Below are 13,401 nucleotides of genomic sequence, written 5' to 3'. Positions count from 1 at the left end.
GCCAGGATACATTCACAGACATGAATTAAATCTTCAATACTTTAAAGAATGTATAAATTAACTTAATTCTATCATACACCCTAACCAGAATCTATAGCATATGCTTCCAAAATACATAAATGTAACCAAACTCTGTACATCCCTCAAACATTGTGAACTACCATTCTGGTATCATAGATGGTCACTCCTTCCTTTCACTGATGATATGAATTTGAGAGTTGTTACATTTAAAAAAAAAAGAAGCTTTTCCCGAAATCCTGCCAACTGGGATTTCCTCCTTTTGAAATTAAATAAGTGAATTTAAAATAATATTTGTATTTTATTTGAGAAGGTTTTAACTTTTTAACAAGCTCCAGCTCTCAAGGCCTACCGTGAGAATGTAATGGTTTATGGAACACATGACAGGACGAAGTTTCATGGCGGACTTCAGCTGTGCTGTTATCGCGATGCTTGGAGATTGTCTGAGCACACTGTTAAATTTGTAATGCCACAGTTCCCCGATACACACAGAGACACACCTCTTCCTTAACCTGCAAATTATTTTATTCCACATGAACTCAAGCTTTATTGGACTTGCCTGTCGTGAAAAAGGTGACAATATAATTTCACTCAGACACAGCCTTGGGGCTGCCAGGCTGAATGTTCCTTGAAAGGGTGACCTTACCAGGTGAAAACACTGTTAATAACGTGTGAACCCATGTAAAATGCTTGAGGCCTGACTGTGCATTAGCCACAGTCTGAACAGCTGTTCCCACCATGTTCCCCAAGCACTTGTCTGTTCCTAAATAAAAGTCATTGCATTCATACTGTACACTTGACTGAGTGTGTGAAGGATTGGGTCAAGCCCCATTGATCTGGAGGTGGTAGTGGAAAGCCTTGGAGAAACAAATTGACCTCCGTGCCCCGGAAGCTTAGACAGACAGAGTCTTGACCCTACTAGCCTTTGACACAGTAGGTGCCTCTCTTCCGAGGTCTAATGTAAAGGAGGAGGATTGATTCACACACACACACACACACACACACACACACACACAACAACAACACCAAGTATGTGTTATCAACAATACTAGATTCCATTTACCATACCTTGACACAGAACAACAAAGCATCAAACAACACTACCACAATACAGTACAAGTCACAACAAGGTTTAGGTACATGATCTGTCTATAGCTACTACTGGTATGAGGTCCAAGTGTCCCCACGTGTTCCTATCTACCAAATACATTCATCATCCTGTGGGCTGACGTGTGCCACATGTCCCCTCTGTGTGCTCTTTCAGAGACAGGCTCCAGCTAACACTCATTTGGACCTCCGGGAAATGTAACACAGGGGTGCCCAGTAGACTGCTGGAATGTACCACAGAGATACTGTACCTTCTGACTAGAGCAAGAGGAATCCCTGTCTCAGACACACACACACCAGACCTGTTACTGTTGCTCTGTCCGTACTATAAAGCACACACGCGTGCTTTAACAGCCTGGAAAAATGACAAAACCGTCAAGCCCTTTTAAGACAGAAAGACAGACAATGTTCAGAGCATTGCTCAATAAATAACAGTTTTATTGTTATGGTTGTCTCTTTCAACTGTTGTATTTTAGTCTGTAACGTTTACTTAGAAATTGTTGACAGAACAAATTCATTGCAAGGAAAAGTAAATTATTGAACAATTCTGAACAAAAGAATTCAACTAAATCTGTGAATAATGACTAAAGCATATTTTGGTGGAAATACCTTTTTTTATTTTCTGTATATATACATACAATATATATGTATATAATTGTTTATTTTTATGTCATCCAATGCTTAAGCTAATCCCAGTGTTCAGCTGCTTACTCGTCCATACTCGTCCCAGAGGACATGCAGTGATTTACAGAGAAGGTAAACAGCTTATGAATGAGGCTTGAGCTTTAGTTATACAGTTTACAGCACTAAGGTAACCACAGAAGGTTCATACACACGCACCTTCTACATGCTACCGTTGTAGAGATCATACGGTCAGATCCTCATCACACGGCAAAGGACATTCTTCAATGTCCTAATTGTAATGCTTTCAGATTAACTCAAAGTGCGTGTAACAGTGTGTACACTAGCTGTATAAACGTTTCACGGTGACGGGCACTAAGACTTTTTTAAACAAGTTTAAGGCCGCTTGCAGAGGAGAGCGGAGAGGGTGAGAAGTTTGTTTACGTAGGTGCCTGCCTCTATTCAACACTGTGGTGCCTTTGCTCCGGTGGAGGCCAGCAGCCACTGAGACGGAGACGGCTGGCTAGGTGCCTTAAACTAGTTTGTTTGGTGCATAAGTTTAGTTTTGCAGAAACAATGAATAAGAAAGAGGACAATGATGACTGATTCTTGACACAAAAAGTCACTATAATTTTACCATTCTCTTACACGTGTTGCAGTTTGCCAAGTGAATATGACAATTAGCAACGTGTTCTTAATTATTTCCGTATATTTGCATGAATGAGCTAGGTTGAGTTAATGTTTGTAAATTATATTAGCATCCGCACATTAACTGTCATTGTTGACTACCCAACCACTAAAGGTTTGATCAGCTAACTTGTACCTTTCCCTGATAAATTATGTACAGGTTGTGCTGTGAGGTTTGGTTCCCAGGGAACACTGTGCATAGTATGGAGATCTTGTGAGAGACGTGTATGTTAAGTTGCCCTGGGCTAGGTAGTGGCATCTATTGGCTAATGATTGACCAGTTACTGTTGCCTGCCATGTCTGCCTGCAGGGAGGAAAGAAAGATTTCTGCCTCCAGTCCGGTCTGTGTTAGGCAATTCAGAAGGAGGGGAAAGGACACCGCTAAGGATGACTCTCAGAAAGAAAGAAGCACAAATTTGGAACATTAACTTACCGTCACACGATGCACTTTTGATTGTGATATAGTTAAAGCTGCCCTATGGAGATTTAGTATAATTTCAGCTTGTCCAGTTGTGGAAGGGGGGCTCATGCCTGACATCCTGCTTTATTTGTATTACATTAAACAGTTATGTACTACTGTCATCCATTTTGTATGATATGTAATGACTCGAATTAAAATGATCAAATTTGCAACGTACCTTATGAATTTAGTATACATAAGAATGCATAGTGTATCTATAATAGAATGCCTTGTAGCTGATGCTTTAATGCATTGCAGCTTAGTCATGCATATATAGTTCTGACCACATAAACAAAACATAATCTTCTGGTGTAACCCTGGGTATTACAATTAAAGATGATGTAGTTATAAAGACAAAACAAAGCATGACTAAAATAAAACACGTTAATTTTTTGAGTAACATGTGGAATGCAGACTTTTAACGGGTGTACTACTGTATGACATGTTATGTCCTTATATAGGGATTCCATTTAAAGATCTTGATTTGAAGATCAGTTCATATTTTTCTGCTAATGTTTAAATAGGGTGTTGTTTTGCACTGTCATGTAATCCTGGGGTACTTTCATGGTGTATTTATCTGCGTACAGGCAGCAGGCGTCACTGAATTCTTCCACATATTTAAGTACAGCTATTGTAAAAATGGCTCTCTTCCTGTTGTTGTTTTGAGGAGGCCGATTTCATTCAAGCCTGAGGAAGTGGAATAATTTAAATGCAGATGTTTTTCACTGTAAACAGACAAATCTGTTAGAGGCCAGTGTAAGAGCGAACAAAGAATGACACAGAGAGGGCTGCTCTGCAAGATGTCTTGCATACTATAAACTAAAAAGAAAAAAGTTTGTATTCAGGAGAAAAAACAATATTATACCTCTACATTTAAGATTATTTTCAGATCTAAGGACATGTTTCCATGTTCAGGCATTATGGGCTAGTTCCTTAGACATAAACAAATATCTACCCCCACCCCCCTCCCCCCTGCGCAAACAGAGCTCCCCTGATTAATGGTCTGTTGTAATGGCTAATGTAACCTGTGAGGGGATAGAGGTTAGTTAGAGTACCTGGTTTTCTATGCCATTTGTCACTCATTTGGAAAGATGCCATGGAGTTACTTTAGCAAGCAAACACTCAACTAAACAGTTTGGAACTTAAGACTTTTGTAAAGTGGCCCTGTTTCTTCTGAAATGGCTGTGGTTCTATTGTTTTTATAAAACAGCTGTCTGAAATGTTCCCTGTAATATTGTTGTTCCTATTGATCGGCTATTTGTGTAGGCCAGCCTGCAATACAGTTAAAATGCATTATGGCTCTGAAATGGCCACATAGCCGAAATATTGTTGCATGTGGTCAATAGAACGTCGTTACTAATCTTATAACGTATTTGTCAATAAAGGCCTGACAATTTGTTTTAGAATGACAGGAAAATGTCACAAACAGATGTCATGACCCCAATTTATATTTTCTATTAACATAGTACAGTCTTTCTATTTTTTCAATGCTAAAACCTCTGTCGAAAATGACTGCAATGGTTGGATTCAATATTTTCCCTTCACCATTTTGTCCGGTAGTCAAGATCACAGACTAATATGGCACTCCACATTATTGCTTTCCTTGTCTCTCGTCCACCCCTCCATTTTGGTAAGTGACCATCAAAAGGTCACGGAGGTGACGTGAAGTTGTAAATGGCCTGAGCGGTTTTGACCTATGGTTGGCTGAGCATACCTAATGCTACAGCTAGGCCTGCAGGCCTACAACTGCCAATATCAGGCTGATTATAACGAATCAGCTTCCTCTTAACACAATAATGTGATCAATTTCTCATTCCGCTGAATAAATAACCCCAGAGATAGGGAGCTGTCTGTGACCTGCAGTTAACCTCTCGCCTCATTATTCATATCAGGAGCCTCACCAGAGGGAGGAAGAGGGATGAAAAGAGAGGAATGAAATGAAAGAGATGAGAAGAATGATTGAAAGGAAGAAACTGGTCCATTTTGGCAAATTATTTGTTAAAAGTGGCTGATTAATGATCAGAATGAATGTCATGAGACTTTATCACATGTGCTGTGAATAAGGTCTTGTATCAGTGAATCAGTGGAGAAGCCAGTCCCAGGTCACTGTAGAAGCTGGGGCAGATGTTGTATTGTAATTTGATCGGCCTATTGTTGCCAAGGCTATATTCAAGGTTTAACAGGGCCTCTATAGTTGGTGATTTCCGCTTTAAATGAACTTAACTTGCCTTAAAGAAAAATCTAACGTTCCCTAAAACTATTCAATAATTATAATCCACATAATAATTGCAATGTCCTGTTGCTGCAGGATCATTTTCTTTCTGTGCGTATTAAGACACAGCATCTGTGACCATGAGCCATGCAGCCAGACACATGCCATTGGGGACTGGGAAGACTGTTTTCCATTCTACAGGAGCGCTGATTGGAGGGACTGATGTGTCTCCATCGGCCAGCAACCCTCCCATCCATTACTTCAGGACCTTCCAACCCTGGCACGGGAACACAATATGCCCATTCCCAGTCTCTCTACCGCAACGCTGTCCAGACCAGTAGGCCTGTAGTTCCTCAATACTGGTCAGAGTGTGAGATAGAAAAGCCCTGCACCTGTAGGTACAACGGTGGTCATTTCTGGATAGGGTTAGTGTTGGCGTTATGCGCTTCAGGCCCAGCTACATTGTACATAACCGTTCTGTTTAAGAGTTTGAGCTTCGTAAATCTGGATGGGATTAATGTAACGCAAGCGGAGAAGTTGCTCCTCCACTCAATCTTTGTTACAGTCTGGTGAAATGGAGCAGGCTGGATTTCTTCTCTCCTTCCAATGCCCACAAGGTAACCAGAGGCTGTGAATGTTATCTGTGCTGGCTGACTAGGACACCGTGTGAGTATCCGAGACTGGAGGTAGTGCTTCGAGTTTACACGATACCCAGTCGAGCTCAACTGTCCAGCAGGAAGTAGCACAGCCGGCTATCCATCTGTCTTCATTTATTTACCTGTGGCTTGTTGTAACGTCCACTGTGCCTCACTGGGCCACGCCCCACACTGACACCCAATATCTGGACCTATTGCTTTCATCTCTGTAGAAGTATTGGTCTTAGCTTACCTCGCTCTCATCATGTAACTTTAATCAAGTAAATGGACGCATTTAAATGCTGCTAATTTCACCTGGGTAATTGCCCACCCTCTTTAATTAAATTTGATCAAAAGGGCAATTTAGGTAATTGGAGGTCTAACGTTAGGTACTGAGTTGTTCCGAGGGAAGTCAGTGAAGGCAGTTTGAAGATGTTGATGAAAAATGAGTTTTTTTTCTGAATAATCTTCAGTTTTTCTGATTTCTGTCTACAATGTCATGAGTAAATATTCAATACATTTATTTCTTAAAATGACTTCACATTTGTGCATTCTGCAGGTAAGAATCCGTAGCATGAAAACAAATGTTTGGACAAAAATGTATTGTCTGGAGAAAAGAAAAGTACATCCAACTGCAATACAGTATATCCAGGTTTAAACAGTAACTGCTACATAGCTCTTCCCTGCCAGTCGCGTAGACCTAATGGCCTTAGCATCTGGTCCCATTATTGAAATGGAGTGCCTCTCTCTGCATGATTCTGTGTGAAGTAAATGTCCAGAATGACGTCTCTGAGGCCATACAACTTTAATTTAAATCATTACAGTTCCACTGAGCTAGTGATGAGGAGAGAGGGGAGAATGGAGAGGGACGGGAGGGGAGTTGAACAAGAGAGGAGAGGGGAGGGGAGCGGGGAAGGAGGGGAGGGGAGGGGTAATGTAGGGCAGAGGAGGGGAGAGCAGGAGATTGAGGGCTCAGTTCCACATGAGAGGACTTCCTTAGCTCGGCCAGTGCTTAGAGAGGAAGAGCAACAGGTGGCTTTTGGCTGAGGAAACCTGGGGGTAAATGGATGTCGGAGTGGCATTGCAGAGTGGGAAGAATCATCACTATTTATTTGACCCTTATCACATCTGTACTCTTCCCCCTGGCCAGGACGAGGAGGAGTGGAGAATGTAGAGGAGGAGCCCCCCCGTCCTTTTGGTTAACATAGCCTGCTTGAAAATGTTCCAGTGGTTCAATAATGGTTTGCATACTGTAGAGCTCGTGCTATGTGGAGGATTCACACAGGCACTAGGCCTTTTAAAATATGACGTTTTATAGGCTCTTTCAACATCTGAATGTGGTGATGTCAACCACCTCTCAGACCACCCCCTTGTAAATATGGACACCTGGTTTGAACCATTAAGACCTGGGCCATTTACAATTTAACATGGCGGCCTAAGGCAACTTTAACTATAGACCTGCAGCAGAGTACATCTAAGAGGTTATTGGCTCTCTAGAGAACAGTAGTGGCTGCTGGGAAACATGCGGGTCCTTCCTGCTAGACTCAGTCTTTCCATACTGTTATCTAAGAGCTGCAGCCCAGAGCCTCTGTTCTCAGGACCATCAAACAACAGAACCACACATCCTGATTGAATGACAAATTCAGACCACCGTACACCCAGCCTAGTCTGTCTGGTGACATCACGCGCAACACGTGTGTGTTTGCCTGTGTGTGTCTGTTTGTGCGCGTATGTATACACCACAGCTGTGGCACATATTGCTGAAGCCTTTTGCCAGGGCTCATTGTGTTGCTGATGCTTTTCTACCCCTAGTTGTTGCTTTCGAACCATTAATGTGTGGCAGGTTGGAGAACATCAGCTGAGACATTGTTATTTATCTTGGTGTCATGTGTCTGACAGTAAGCTAAGTGGTTATGTCTCCATTGTTTTGATAATGACAACATAATAATGTGGATAATGGAGACTTGCCCTTTCCCCTGTGTTAGTCCGGGACTTCCTGTTGGTCTGTTTCCACCGTAGGGTACTAGAAGGTGGTCCCCAGACTGAGACGCAATCAACTGTGTTGAACACATGAGCGGCTTTCCACTAGACCAGGACTGAAGCGTTGCATCGGAACAGCCAAAGACGGGATCAACAAACCGTCCTGGGCAATAACAAGGAGAGTCCATTTTTAGCCACCAAGGGAATTAGGTGCATGTAAGAAGAGGAAAGTATGAAATCTGTCAGATTGTTAAACTATATTTAACTTTGAATGAAAGAGAGAGTGAGAGTGTGGGGGGTGCAATCTGGACAATTATTGGCTGTGGTTGAGATTGGCTTTCAGAGCAGTCTGGCGGCTGCGAGAAACCGCTGGAGTTCTTAAAGCAAACCAGCTGCACCGTGGGACACACAACACAGGGTGGGTAGGAGGACGAGGATGAGGGGAAGATGCCGATGAATTTGCATGTATGAAAAGGCAGAAGCAAAGGAAGACGAGAGTGAGAGCAGCGCAGCGCAGAGGGTGCTGTTCTATACAAAGATGTGCTGAGAGTCTATTCTAAACAGAAGTATTTAGAGGGTCTATACAGAGATGTGTTGGGAGTATATTCTAGACAGATGTATGTAAAGGGTCTATATTATACAGAGGTGTTTTGGGAGTCTATTCTAAACAGAAGTCCGTAAAGGGTCTATATTATAAAGAGATGTGTTGGGAGTTTATACTCAACAGAAGCATGTAGAGGCTCTATACAATACAGCGATTTGTTGGGAGTCTATTCCAAACCAAAGTATTTAGAGGGTCTATAATATTTAGAGGTGTGTTGGGGGCTATACTATACTAATATATTGCAAATCTGCTCCTGGGACACACACACACACACAAGCAGGTACACACACATACAAGCATGCAAACAGACACACACACACACACACAACCCTAAACTCATTCAGTGAAAACTGATCACAACCTTTACAGTAGCAGGGGATTATTAACTTTAAAATCTAAACCTCAGTTTAACCTAACATAGAACAGTCCAGCCACCAATGAGCGCTCGCCCTCTCAGTCTATAAAGCCAATACAATCTCGGGGTAACTCACAGAACAAGTCTCACAGCCCAAACGGAGCCACGCGCCGTGTGAAAGCAGCACACATCGTTGGGATTGGTGAGGCAAAAATGCACAATAAAACATTTTCTGCTGAATCCGTGGAAAAATTGCGGAGAGAAGCAACACGCCTTGCTGTCTACCTGTCCAATCAGAACAGGAAAGCTGAGGGGAGAATGGCATCCAGCTGGTGAACATGAGTCATACACAACAATGCAGTCTAGTGTGGTGAGCTGGAACATCTATTCATAATATGCATTCATGTATGAAGAGATGCACCCTTTCTGGTCCACAGAGATGTAACTGAGGTAGAGGCAATAGTAGCTCTCAATGAAACGGGCCCTCATTGATAGAAACTCTTTAGGGACCCCTGTTAATAAATACATTTGAATTTGAAATTCATCCATTGCATGGCTTTGATTACAGGTCTCGTTTCCATCACAATACTATGTTAGTAAAGCAGCTTTATAAGGGTTTTTCTTTTGTGCCGAGTATAATAAATAGCTGTCGGTGTGTGAACGTGTAGGTGTGTGAGTGTGTTTGTGTGTGTGTGTGTGTGTGTTTGAGTGTGGCCACCTCTCACACTCATGGTCTCCATGATCAATATGGTGAGATAGTGGTCATCATCACTCACTGGGACACTGAGAGCCACACCAACAAACTGTGGCCTTTAAGAGCCCAGTGTCTGTCTCTGTCCCCCAGAACCAGTACAATGCCCCTGTAGGAATTGCTATCAGTGTATAGTGACAAATAGCCATTCTCTATCTGGTAAGAGCCTTTATTGTTTCATCCTAGTAGCACTTGTCACTACGTCACAGGCTGACCAGGCAGAGCTGGCCACAATCAGTTGTTCAGAAATGAATGTGACAGTAGCTGTTGAGTGATATTATTTTCTGCCGTCAATAGATAAACAAATGTGTATTTTGACGATGAACAATAGGTGTTCGTGTGTAACGTGTTACCATTTAGTTTGATTTAGTACAGTCTCCACATTGTTCCATCAAGTGCTGTGGTTTGTGAGGGAGTCATAAACCCGCCGTCACGTGGTTCTGCGCGATTCATTGTCCGTTGCTCCAGTGTTTCAGATGTTTGTTAATACAACCCACTCCGCAGACAGAGGGGAAACGGGGGAGATGCAGAGTTGGCGGGTGGTTGGAGAAAGAGGAACATTAGCCGTCCCAAACGGTCCACATGCAACATTCACGGCTCGTGGGCACTCCTGATTTTGGCACGATCGCATAGCAATGGGCAACGTATGGTTTTGAGTATCATCTGGTTTGGAAGGTTTTTCCTATGTGCCACAGTATCTCTGAGCGATGTACTGAGTGATGTAATATCAGTAGGTATGAGGCAGGGATCAGGATGGCACGACGTGACACAGCCAGCGGATCCTGGTGTCCTGCTGTCTCTGAATAATGCAGCCTTTTCCTCCCTGTACTGTGCTGGCCCTGTCACTGAAGAAGGACAGTTCCTGTGTGTCACTGAAGATGCCCTCTGTGGATGTTTCCCAGACGCTAAGGCCTGTGGACAATGTATTGTGTATTTTTCATTTTATAGTATGCACTTCTGAAATGTTATGGGGAAGATGTTTAATCACTTGTTATCCACTTTTGTTATCCATGTGTGTCACAAAAATGCCCCTCAACTGAACTCAGTAACAGCCAGGAGACTTAGCCCTCCAGACTGTCCATGTATATGTAAGCGTATATACTTTATAATTTCTTTCTTTCGTTCTTAGATAGTCCAATGTTGGAGTCAGTATATTCTCTGTATATACAGGACTTTTGAGACCCCACTCTGACAATAATACATTTTGATTGGACTGAATGGTTGATGGCCCTAAGTGGGACATGCCCCCCCCCCCCCCCCCCCCACACACACACACACACACATGCCCCCCTAATGAAACAAGAAATATGCCACGCTACCATTTATGGGCAGTAAAACAACCCTCCTCAGGCACACTAAGAGACTAGGCAAAGGAGCCATAAAAGACTCAGTCACATTTACTTACAGCACAGCTGAGCAGCCTACAGTACACAGGAGTTGAACTAGCTGCTGTACTCTTCTCCCCTCAACACACACACACACAGCCTGACAATGGAGCTGCAGCCCTGCTTCTACTGTAGCGGTGACATGAACTAGCAGCCCTTCATATAGGAAGTGACATAAACAAGCAGGCCCTAGAGAGGAAGGGCCATCAGCGCAGATGATGAGCGGCTCTCCGGATGCTCCTTGACGTGTGCAGCGTCGGGGGTGTGAAGGGGGAGACGGGGGGGGGGGGGGGGGCTGGTGGCGGGGGGGAGGGGAGTTGAGAAGGGGCACACTGTGGTGGTGGTGGTGGTGGTGGTATGCCTCTCGTGACTGCATTATCCGGCTGATTGAGTTATGACAGCTGGTGCCCAAGAGGAAAGTAGCTAGCTCTGTGGCGGGCAGCGGGTGAGATGGGATCGCACAGGCTGCAGACAAATGATGATAAAGAGATCACTTTAAAGAACAATCTCCATAATATTTCATGCTCGCTCAGCGGTCTCCCAGGCAGCCCGAGCTGCAAGGCTAACTGCTCTATCAATTGATTTGATTCACTGCCGGAGCTACTCCCCGCACATAGTATTTCAAATAAATGACACGGCGGATAGAAATGATATCTGCATCAATATTAACCCTGAAAAGAACTAATGGACGCTGGATGTAATTTGCTGTACATTCCTAGTAATGCATGGGAGGCAGGTGATGGAGTTATTACTATACCCTCCCCTTCCTTCTCCCTCCAGGCACAAAATGACACGAGAGCACACATCTAAATGCACACGCACATATACGCACATGCACGTACACAAACACACAAACCGTCCGCAACATCCCTCACCCCTCCCCAGGCAGCCATTTGCTTTTGTATTTCTAAAGTGTATGTCAGAAGACTAAACCCACCCATCTCCCCGTCAGGCAGCCAGGCCCGTGGAACACTAAGCACCTTCTCAGATAAATCAGCCTTGACCAGTTAGCTATTAGAGCGCTTGGTAAACAGAGGCCAGGCACGTAAGGTGCTCATAATGATAACATTACAGCCTTTTATTAATGCAGAGACATGATGCCGTTTCCTTTCTCGCTGTGGTTTAACATGGCTGGTGGTTTAACTCAATCCCACCCACTAACCCGCCTGGCCACTGTATGATGCTGTCTGAATTTTGATTAGTGTTGGAAGTTAGATGTTTATCCTGGCTCTGGGAAAATGACCTCTAGGAATAATATAGTGGTATTTGGTTGTATTGCTTATTATTTAGGTTAATGGTCCTAATGTGTCTGAATGCGCACCCAGATCAGTGATTATACGATGACCAATAGTTAAGGATGGCTTGTCACCTCTGACCCTAAGTGCTGCCAAACAGACAATATCTGACCTCTGCTACCATAGAGAAGAGACACACACACACGCACAAACACAGAGACACCTCCTTCGGGCTTTGTACAGCCGGGCAGATAGTGAAAGGTTAGCCTGGTCGGTGGAGCCGATAACAGGGCATGATTAATCACACGGCTGATGAGTCTAGTGCAGTAGTTGGGTGTCCATCAGCAGAGCATAATGAATGTCATAATAATAGGAGCCTCCCCGACTGCTCAGGTCAGATGATGGGGAGAGGGGCAAGGGGGGCTCTGGTGAGTGCTGAGCTGTCCACTAATGAGTCCACAGGAGACCCACCCGATACCTTTGATTGTCAAGCAGGGGAGGGAGAGAGGAAGAGGGGCGCAGCAGCACCATCTCCAGCCGCTGGATTAAATACCTCTTAAAGAGATCAACTTTCAGACGCAGTGTTATCAACCGTTGAGTATGTATTCATTAAGGCTACCGCAGGGGCGGACGGAGGAATTTGCACGGTATTCCCACGAGTTTCCGGTAAACATACACACCCAAATGATCTCTTATAGAGTCACTTGTATATACACTCAAATGAAGCCTCATTAAGCGTCTAAATGCATACATCTGCATGTCCATGAGTGTTACATACGCCAGCCTGTTTTCATTATCAGGATTCTGAAATGTAGTAAGACTTTCACCATTCAATTTTGTATTTTTTTTTGTCCACCATTCGTTGACCATACGTTGCTATTTTCTAGACCGGGTTCAAGTTTTATGTTTTTTGCATCTGTGTGGGTTTGGATGTGAAATTTAACTTTCTTAATTTATTTGACTAATTTACACTCAGAGACCCTCAGCCATTGAGGCAAACTGTTTTACTATTGACTTTGTGCTTGCTTAATTTCTTCCTTCGTGTTTAATGCAACATATGTTATCATGTGCCTATTGTATTTCCACACTTCAGCGATATTTAATCCAGGGGTTTCTCCATCATAACCCGGATGTTTTGAAAGCATGTCCTGCTGGTATGTTTGGACTTGGTTTGAGTGGTGTTTAATGACAATGTACTGTTCCAGAGCTGTGTAAAGAGTTCTAATCAAGCGTTCTGCTCCATCAATAATACAGTGCCTTGGCGCTCATAGAAGACTTAAAGGGGCAGTCTGTGATTTAGAAAACTGTTCAACACATGAATGCATTATAAGCATACCACAACAGTTTTATT

This window comes from Esox lucius, chromosome 2 (assembly GCF_011004845.1).
Source record: "Esox lucius isolate fEsoLuc1 chromosome 2, fEsoLuc1.pri, whole genome shotgun sequence".
In the NCBI taxonomy this organism is placed as follows: Eukaryota; Metazoa; Chordata; class Actinopteri; order Esociformes; family Esocidae; genus Esox; species Esox lucius.
This window is presented reverse-complemented; position numbering follows the sequence as displayed.